The sequence below is a fragment of the Suncus etruscus genome, chromosome 13 (genome assembly GCF_024139225.1).
Source record: "Suncus etruscus isolate mSunEtr1 chromosome 13, mSunEtr1.pri.cur, whole genome shotgun sequence".
NCBI lineage: Eukaryota > Metazoa > Chordata > Mammalia > Eulipotyphla > Soricidae > Suncus > Suncus etruscus.
The window spans coordinates 68,977,373-68,988,014 of NC_064860.1; the positions used below are offsets into that span (position 1 = coordinate 68,977,373).

Below are 10,642 nucleotides of genomic sequence, written 5' to 3' on the forward strand. Positions count from 1 at the left end.
TTGGAATAAGTGCCTAGCTTTGTAACCCAGTTGCCTAAATGTAAAAGGTGAAATATCTGAGCTTGTTGGCTGTATTGGGGGGGGGAGAAGGTGAACATCTGAGATAGTGATTTGAGAGAGGGTTTGGCAACGAATGTGGTAATCTCCCCCCCACCCCCCCCCACACACTGTGTATGCAAGTCACATCCCCAGAAGTTCAAGGAAATTGGAGCCACATACAAAAAATAGCCTCTTTTTAGTCTTAATCACCTTAAAAATTTTGAACTCTGACGAACAGATGCTGAATACAAAACACTACCTATTCCCTCCCAGCTATAAATAAGGTATATAGTGCAAGCCACAATTATGGGGCCAGTGTTTTAAAGCTAGCAAGGAAACTTCAGCACTAGAATCAAACATTCCTTCAAATTTCCTGCCCTGAATTTCAAGGATTAACTTTGATTTTTCTTTAGTCTTTGCAGAATAGACTACTAAGGAATTAGCAGAAGCATCATGATTTGCACTTTCAAAAACCCCTTCCCTGAAGCATTCTGATTTTCCAGGCATAGCATAAGGAAGTAAATATTTGAGCTATGTTTTCACAGTTTAAAAGTCCAAAATGTGGGCACAGAAATAAGAATTATTATTTATTCAATGTGGTCAGAATCTATAACTCCCAGATGAGCAGAAATGCCTTTAATAATCAGACTACTTTACCCAATATCAAGCCCATATTTCCTGAAGAAATCAGAAATTTTATGCCAGATCTTATCTGGTAGGGCACCAGTGGTTAATTATTCAGGGCAAGATATATTGAGGACACAGCTTTCTGAAGAGGCAGGCTTTAATGAGCTATGTTGTGGTGTTCTTTTGAGCCAGGGTGGAAAGCTAAATTGTTAACAAAAACGATCCCCAAATTTGTGGGGTCAATTTCCTGAAACTGGATGATTAAGTCTTTGCCTAGAGGGGCAGGGCTGGGAATTGGAGCAGAAAAGAGTGGTATCCTGCAGTCTCTACTTAAATGTACTATTTTGCCACTGTTAAATCAGCTGACCTGAACTCTAGGGCTGGGTTTGAAACTCTTTCCAAATTACTTTTGACAGGATAGAAAGATAAGAGACACTCTATATACCCCCATGGAATTCTTTGCCATTTCTTGGGAAAAGTTCAGAGGTTTCTTTGGGTGGAGGTCACCGTGTCTTCTAACAGGATAATTTTATCCATTCTGGTTCCCTAGAGTTTGCCTTTGTACATCCTTGGTTGCTAAAGGGGTGATAGAATTGTATATTCCAAAATTCCTACAAGCATGTAGAAATCTCATGAAATCTTCTTTCTCCCTCATGGGACATAATATAGCCGAAAATTCATTGGCATTTTTAAAGGCATTTTTTTGGGGGGTCAGGACTTGTTTTTTTTTTCTTTTCATTTTATTTCTTTTGCCTCCAAATAGCATGTCAGTTTCCACAGAAATTCTGCATATGACTCTAAAATGTCCTAAAATGTTTTTTTTTTTATAAAGCTGCCCATGGATTCAGCATCTGCATCAACTTTTTTTCTAAGCTTTCACTGCAAACTCTCTGATTTTCCAAAACAGCATGTAGTAATTTTTTCTGCTTGTTTTTATCTGAGAAGTCCCCTTTCTCTTAAATAGCTCATAAGACAACAGAACTTCTGCAAACATCCTTCCAGAGTGATCTAGGTTATTAAGCTGAGTTTAAGCTCTTTTAAAAACCCACATTTTCCACTGTAAAGTCTGAGAAGCACTAAGGCAGGCCTCATGCCTCAAAATCAGAATATTCAAAAGACATGAGTCTGGAAACTCATCTGCAAATGCTGATGCAGGAAATAATCCACACACAGTGAAGGAGGTAAAAGGAACTCTAGGTTCAGGAACTCTAACACTAAAGCCTTCTGCTTCTAAGAAGCAGATAGCTCAGTGGAGGAAAACCAGGGATGCAAGAGAGTGTTTTCCTGAGACCCTAGGTCTTTATAGGGAAGTGCCAGAGCATATACCCTGTGGTGGGGAACAAGTGGTCTAAGCACCAATGCGAAATGTTACCTCCAAAGATGTTTGTGACCAATGAATATCTGTGATATTCATCATTGTGACTAGAATATACCTTGTGGAGCATTTTTTTGGGAGGAGGGTATCTCTTTACTGGTACTCTTAGGTCATCCAGGATGTGAGTGCATAGATTTTTCAGCTCTAGGCACTTGTCAACAATGATGTTCTTGACTATTAATTCTTCATGATAATTTTTATATGTGTCTGGGATTCCAATGATATTTATGCTATTTCTATTGATTTTATTCCAGTTTTTTATTATTGTGTTCAATTATTTTGAGGATTCTTTTCTAACTTCTGTTGTATGGAAGTATGCCTCTCATCTTTTAGTTTACTGATTCTCTCCTCTGCAGCTGTTATTCTGCTTGTGAGACCTTCCAGTAAATTTTTCTTTTTGCTTACCTAGTTTCTCAGTTAAAAAATTCTTTATTTCATTTTAATTTTTTAATTTTTTACTTTCATATCCTCTTGAATCTTGTTGTTTGTTCAGTTAGTTCCACGATTTCTTTAAGTTCCTTGAACAGCCTCAAATTTTTTTCTCTAATGTCCTTAACAAATAGGTTATATATGTGGCTGGCACAAGTTGAGTCTTCAGAATTACCATCTTCATTCACTAAGCATGATTGGGTTCTGCATTGGTTTTGCACTGTGACAATTTCAGTTTAGTGTTGTTTTTATATATTGTGCTGGGGCTTGGTGACTTGAAAAATGCATGGCCAAAGAGTGGACCAGAGAGGCAAAAATTTGTTGTGGGGAACTAGTTTTGCCTATTTTGCATCACAGACTAGGATCTCCATCCATCTTGTGGTGAGCTCCTTTTGCCTCCATTAAAAAATTTTTTTTTGGTTTTTGAGTCACACCTGGAGGAGCTCAAAGATTATTCCTGGCTCTGCACCCAGAAATTGTTTTTGGCAGGTGAGGGGGACCATATGGGATGCCAGGAATCAAATTAGTGTCCATCCTGTGTTGGCTGTGTGCAAGGCAATTGGCCTATTGCTGTACTATTGCTCTGGTCCCTCAATTAAACATTTATTAAAGAATATTTTATCATCTTTTTATTTTAATATTAACTTATCCATAGTAATAATTTTTATACATGCATAAAGTTTTAATTTTCTTTCAAATATAGAGGGGACATTTTAGGCAAGTTAAAATGACTAAATTGTCTGAGTTTTTTTTTTTTTTTTTAGATTTCTTTAGTCATAAATGCATTTATTCATTTGTGATGTGGTGATGCATAAAATGTGTGTACTTTGTAACATAGTAGTCATTTTGGAAAATATTATGGAAAAATATATGATACTAGTAATTTAAATCAGTTTCTAGGATCAATGAGAACAACACAAAGAGAGTGAATGGAGTCAACATAGAGTCATTTAGAGTTATAGGATACTGGATCTTCAATTTTTAAAATCTATTTTTTTTTTTTTTTTTTGGATTTTGGGCCACACCTGGCAGTGCTCAGGGGTTACTCCTGGCTCTCTACTCAGAAATAGCTCCTGACAGGCACGGGGACCATATGGGACACCGGGATTTGAACCAACCACCTATGGTCCTGGATCGGCTGCTTGCAAGGCAAACGCCGCTGTGCTGTCTCTCCGGGCCCTAAAATCCATTTTGAGTGTCTTATAGACACCAAACAGTTAAATTATAAGCCATAACCACAGTAATATCTTAGACAAATTTCAGAATGGATATCAAAAGATGAATTTAAGTTTTTCTCTCGAGCCATTCTTTAACTTATACATGATCTTGTCATAGACCTAGAAAGTTTTTGTGTTTATCATTTATTTATTTTAACTTTCACACCTGTAGTATCCTTATTCTCTATATAGTTAAGGCCTAACATATAATCTGTTTTTATGAAATCAAATTTATATAAGGCATCCAATTAATATTTTTGTTTAATATAATATGTAGCAATTTACAATTTATACATGTTTTCATAAAATCTAATTCTTTGTGCTTTATATAATACATTCACTCATGTACATAAATTTTACAGATATATATTATATAAACTTTTTTTATTTTGCCAGGGGAGAGCGCACACGCAGTCCCCAACTACTATAAATTACACGGTCAAGTTTCCCACATTTGGGGAAATCGCAGGGGTCAGCATGTCCGGAGTGCAATGGGCTAGCCTCACCCTGGGGAAACCACCTTCGTGATCATGGAATTGCCCCTGCCAGGTAAGTATATATATTATATAAACTTTCATGGGTATTTATAATATAAAACTATTATTCTTTTAATGCAACAAAGAAAATTATATAATTTGGCAAATATTGTTTTGAACTTCTGAAAAATAATTATACCAAAATAATTATTCTAAGATAGAGTAGAGAAAAACAAATTTCTTTTAGGAATTAAATAACTGATGCTCAGAAAGATAATTTTTAGAACATGTTCAGATGTAAAGCCAAGCTAGGACACAGATTTACTGATTCCCAAATCGATGTTCTTCCATTTTACTACACTAGTAAATGCACTAACACAGGAAATAAGAATAATAACACCTATTTGTTCCTTTCACCCAAGGTTCTCAGCATGCCTTGCTAATTGTATCTCCAGTCAGACGAAAGAAAGCTCTTATACCTTTAGGTTTTTGTCTAATTCATTTTGCAGTCTGTGAATGAGCCAAAGTACAGTTTTTTCCTCCATTTTTATCAAAAGATCATATGGCTATGGCAATCTATTAGTTTCTAGGAAGCTGTGAGTTAAATTTGTGAGCTTCAAAGGATAAAATGCTTTATTTCTGTTTTGGATGGCTTAAAAATATTATGTATGTAGAAAGTTCTTTCAGCAAAACACTTCTAGCATACTTTTAAACTCAACTTAAAATAGAAGTTTGGCTGGTTTCTCTGGAACTCATGCATTGCTAATATCAATGCTAAGAATATGTCATTTTGGGGCCCGGAGAGATAGCACAGCAGCGTTTGCCTTGCAAGCAGCCAAACCAGGACCAAAGGTGGTTGGTTCGAATCCCGGTGTCCCATATGGTCCCCCGTGCCTGCCAGGAGCTATTTCTGAGCAGACAGCCAGGAGTAACCCCTGAGCACAGCGGGTGTGACCCAAAAACCAAAAACCAAAAAAAAAAAAAAAAAAAAAAAGAATATGTCATTTTGTAGGATACTTCAAAACAATAAAATATAAACTTAATTATTACTACACTAAACCTTATTTAGATACACATCATATGAATGTCAAAAATGTATATATTTAACTTAAATATTAGTTTTGATAAGTAATACATATAAATCATGCATGGTATATTATATCCATTCTTTAGTGCTTTAGAATAGGTGAAGATTTAATTCAATCACTTAAAAATAGCATTTCTGGAGGTAAGTATATCAGAATCATATATTAGAGAAATATATAATATAGCAAATAGAATATCTTAATTATAAAATAAGATGCTGACACATTTGAAATTTAGATTAAGTATGCATAATTAAAGATGAGAATCATGCTCTTTGCATAATTTACTTTTTCTAATCTTCATTCAAGTTTTGATTACTGATTATATAGATACAATGGATAAAAATGTCATAAATATATATTTTTCAGGAGTTACTTTAAGAATACTCATTATTTGAATACTAAGTATTTCCATTTAGATATAATGACAAAAATAATGAGAGTCTTTATTCTGGTTCAAGCATCGGTGTTCAGTCTCAACTGTTAAACCCTATTACTCTTTGGGACCATACTTTTTTGATATGCTGGGATTTTTTAAATTAAGCTTTAATAACATCAAATAAAATTTTTTTTGATTTTTTGGGCCACACCCATTTGATGCTCAGGGGTTACTCCTGGCTAAGCGCTCAGAAATTGCCCCTGGCTTGGGGGGACCATATGGGATGCCAGGGGATCGAACCACGGTCTTTCCTTGGCTAGCGCTTGCAAGGCAGACACCTTACCTCTAGTGCCATCTCACCGCCCCCACATCAAATAAATTTTAAGTACATTGTTCTCATTACACAAAAATTTCTTTTATGAACATCCATATCAATCTCAGTCTCTATTCAGAAGCATTTTTCCAAGAGGGACACTTGGCTAATAATTGAGCAGTTCAAATATGGCAGTGGAATTATGGCAAATATGCAAACATATACAAAGATAAAAGAAGACATCAGGTACCCAGAGGACTTATTAGTTAACTAGAGTTCATTATTAACAACTTTTGTAAAATAAAGCTAATTATAAAAAAGGATAATAATAATAATATCGACACATAAGTACATAAAAGAACACAATATAAGATTAAGAATCTACTTAATGTACTGGTCTTGAATATTTTCTATATAGACCAAGTCAGTTTAAGTCACAGCTTAGTTGCTGAGGAACTGTGTTATTCAAAGTTTCATTTAGATATTAATTAACAAGTACTTATTATAAATTTTAGATATGTTAATATTGTATATTTCCTTTAAAAGCACACTATTAAAATTAATAAGTTGATTTTCAGTAGACCAAAATTAGAGGCTTACCATGTAAATATTACCTACTATTAGAAATAAAAAGTGGTCAGACTTAAGCCTCAAATCCAAAACCAAAGACAACAGAATTGAAACCCAATCTACAGCAAGCTACACACAGAGAGGACCACTTATACTAACAGCCTGGGGGTCAAAGGAGGGAGATATGGGATGCATGCTGGGAACAGGGGTAGAGGGTGGTGGGAATGCCCCTGATTCAATGTCACTATGTACCTAAAATATTACTGTGAAATATTCGCAATCCACTTTTGTCAAAATAAAAATTATTTAATTAAAAATATTATCTACTATTAATAACACCACTATCTTGAGGAATGAATAACATTAACATATATGAAGTGCTATTTAATGGTGTGTATATTTTCTAGTAAAAAATTGAATATTTTTCATTACTACTATATGTGTTTAGTTGCTATTCTGGATTGTAAGTAAATTGTGTTGAGGTAAAACCTAACCAAATAAAAAAATTAAGGAATATATAGCATTATAAAGAAATAATAGTTAAAGATGCACTTAAAGGATATATTTGAAAGCTATGAGGAAAAATATTTATTTATATTAGTACTTAAATTTTGTGCTAATCATAGGGTAAGACACATATTATGAGTAAATAAAAATAGCACATATGGCATGGTTTTGATATTTGAATGTGAAAAAGTTCAAATTCTAATCTTAGTTGCCCAATGTTAGCAAAATATCTACATCAATATCCAGGAAAATAAAAAGACAAGAGTATTATTGTGATATCAACGAAGCACAAAAAATGTATTTCTCCAACTCCAGGAGTTTTAAATTTATTTCTCTACTCAGATAACTAAAGGAATCTCTCCTGGTGAATTTTAGTCAATAATAACTTCTTACTGAATGCTAGAGACTGAGGATGTGATGCTGCTGGTCTCATGGTAACAGGGCTACTCTGGGCCACCCAGAGGTGCTTAGTGGTCTTTAAAGACTATTATTAGCTGCATTTGGAGACATCCAGGACTACAATGAATAGTCCAGGAAAATGTGACAGATTTTGAGCATATACTAGGGCTCCTTATATTATACCTTGTACTATCACTCTATTCCTTATTTGATTTGTTTATTTATCACCTATCCCACCCAAGAAGTTTTTGTTGTGGTTGTGATGTTCGGGGGTCATAGTTTGGTTATCTTGTACTAGAGAATTCACATCTGTTGTGATCTCAAACAGAATCCAACCTGTTAATGTGGGGCAATATCAGATGTCAAACTATGGCTTCATGGCTGCATAGCAATTGCTCTATCCATTGAACTACTTCTTGAGGGTAAGCTTCCCTTTTCCTTTCTCTGAAATAACGTGTATTGAGACTTAATTAATAGGCATATATTCAGCAGTTTTAAAGTTTTGATTTGATGAGTTTTAAGAGAAACATATGCTTATCTAAAACTATACATAGGCATATTATATAGAAAGCATTTTGATTTAACTCATGACCCTTGACTTCAATTATCCTTGATAATCTCTCATCTCTGACAACCTCTTACATGCTTTGTCTCTATAGTTTCCCTTTTAAAAATTACACGTAAGTGAAGTTACAGTATGTAGTACTGTACTGACTTTTTTCACCTAACATAATTTAGATTTTGATATTTATGCTACTCTGTGTTAATCAGTAGAGTGTATTTTAAATTTTTTTTGGGGGGGGGTCACACCGGCAGCGTTCAAGGGTGACTCCTGGCTCTATGCTCAGAAATTACTCCTGGCAGGCTTAGGGGACCATACGGAATGCTGAGATTTGAGCCACTTTCCTTCTGCATGCAAGGCAAACGCTCTACCTCCATGCTATCTCTCTGGCCCCATACAGTGTATTTTGTTACTAAATTTTTCTCTGCCATAATGGTATCCCATTATTAATGTTATTCTTAACAAATTGATGGGCATACCAATTTTTTCCAATATTTGACTACTATAAATATAAATGCTTTGAACCTTTATATTTACAAAGGTTGAACTATGCATCCTCAACTTTTGTGATTCTTTTTTTCTAATGTTAGTATTTTAGGGGAGATGTCATACTAAAAGATGCTCTTGATTTACTTCTAGTTCAGTGATCAGGGATCATTTCAGGTGGGACTCACTGATTCATACGTGGTGCTGGAGATAAAACCTAGATTGAGCCACATGCAAGTTCTACTATTGCTCTGGTTATTCAATGCTTGTAATTTTTAAGTTTGTGACATACTTTGCAAAACAGAGTTAATAAAGTTTTATTATTATTATGAAGTTATTTTTGGTCAATTTACTTCCCCAATGTGGCCTTCTTTAGATTACATTTAAAGGCATTAATTTACAATATTTGGCTTCATTAAAAATATGTTAACACAGGGGCTGGAGAGATGGCATGGAGGTAAGGCATTGCCTTGCATGCAGAAAGTCGGTGGTTCGAATCCTGGCATCCCATATGGTTGGTCCCCTGAGCCTACCAGGAGGATTTCTGAGAGTAGAGCCAGGAGTAACCCCTGAGCGCTGCTGGGTGTGACCCCAAAACCAAAATAAATAAATAAATAAATAATATGTTAACACTTTGTTCTCTCTATTTTATATGAATGCTATTATTACTGTTATAAACATGAAGTTATTGAGTTTCGTTTTAAATTGTTATGTGCTCAAATATTTAACCATCACTTATAAATCTCATTTGTGTCTCATTATATAGGATAGTAAGGCTGGTTCCAGATAATCTCTTTAGATTCTAAAAGGTGGTGATTCATATCCAATTGATAAATATATAAGCTATGCCTAAAGGTCAATTGTCCTGTGCCTAAAATCAGGAGAAGCAATTAATAAGCAAGTGAATTATTCCTCTATTTATAATTAAATTCCACAATCTAATTTTGTTTAAACAAAGCCTTATGCTTGAATTATGAACATAGTGTGTTAAAGTGATGGCTGATCTTTGGCTCTTCCTGTGAACTGTAAGATGTGAGAAGATTTTAATATATTTAGTAACCTAGGTTCAGTTTCATATCTTGCTCATCATAATAGCCAATAATCCAGGCATAGCTTCTTACATAAGCAATTACCTTCAGAATGAAAGCATCTGCAGAAGAAGAATATTGAAATTTTCTAATTGCTATTCTTACCTACGTATAAGCTTTTTTTGACAACTATGATTTATAGACATAGTATTTATATACTCTGCTTTTCATTAATAGAACATTTACTAAAATCAATATTAATAATCACTATTATTAAATATCCTTAAGATTCATGTAAATACTCTAGATTTTATTTTGGAGAGTATATTAACTAGGTTGATGACTTTTTTAAAAAAATAAAATGTATTCTTGGTTTAATTAAGGATTTTCTGATTCAGTTATTAAATTTTACCATTTCTTGATCTGTAAATGCTTTTGCTATTTAGAAACAAAACTACAGTATATTTCTGTCATGTCACAATATATGTATTATTAAACTAATCAAATTTTTAATTGCACTTTTACCTTGGCAACTAATAATATGTTGCAGAAATTTGAGGTCACCATGAAAGTTCAGAAGCTTTTCAGAGTGGTTAAATTACTCTAAACTTTAAAAAATAGGAATTTTATTCTAAATAAAATAGATAAAAGATTTTGAAAATGAAGAAAGAAAAAGCAGAATGCTTTTGTGATGTGATGTGTATGGTTCTATAAAGTTTGTCATATGCCTTTTGATTAAACTTTTTTTCTTCAATTATTTTTATTAAGATATGTAAAACCATATTCAAAATATTCAAGGCATGGGGGCCAGAGATATGGCACAGCTGTAAAGCATTTGCCTTGAATGTTGCCAACCTGGGAGGGACCTGGTTCGATTCCCAGGGTCCCATGTGGGCCCCCAACCTGCCAAAGGCGAATTCTGAGTTCAGGGCCAGGAGTGAGCCCTGAGTACTGCTCCGTGTGCCTCAAAAATCAATCAATCAATCAATCAATCAATCAATCAATAAAGTTTAAAAAATATTCAAGACAGTTTTTCTGTCTTTGATTTTTTTAAAAATGTTATGACAAAGCAAAAGATAGTTTTCTTTATTAAACAAAATTTAAGTAATATTTTAAAATAAAAATAGAGTGTATTAATAGGTATCTTTTA

At 34.0% G+C, this 10,642-nt stretch overlaps 1 non-coding gene across 1 annotated transcript; it reads right to left on the minus strand.

The window, feature by feature from the left end:
- Nucleotides 1–4,080: 4,080 nt before the first annotated feature.
- On the minus strand, nucleotides 4,081–4,244 carry LOC126026797 (U1 spliceosomal RNA). Its single transcript, XR_007502016.1, has one exon. It is a non-coding gene; the product is annotated as a U1 spliceosomal RNA (small nuclear RNA).
- Between the last annotated feature and the right edge of the window lie 6,398 nt (nucleotides 4,245–10,642).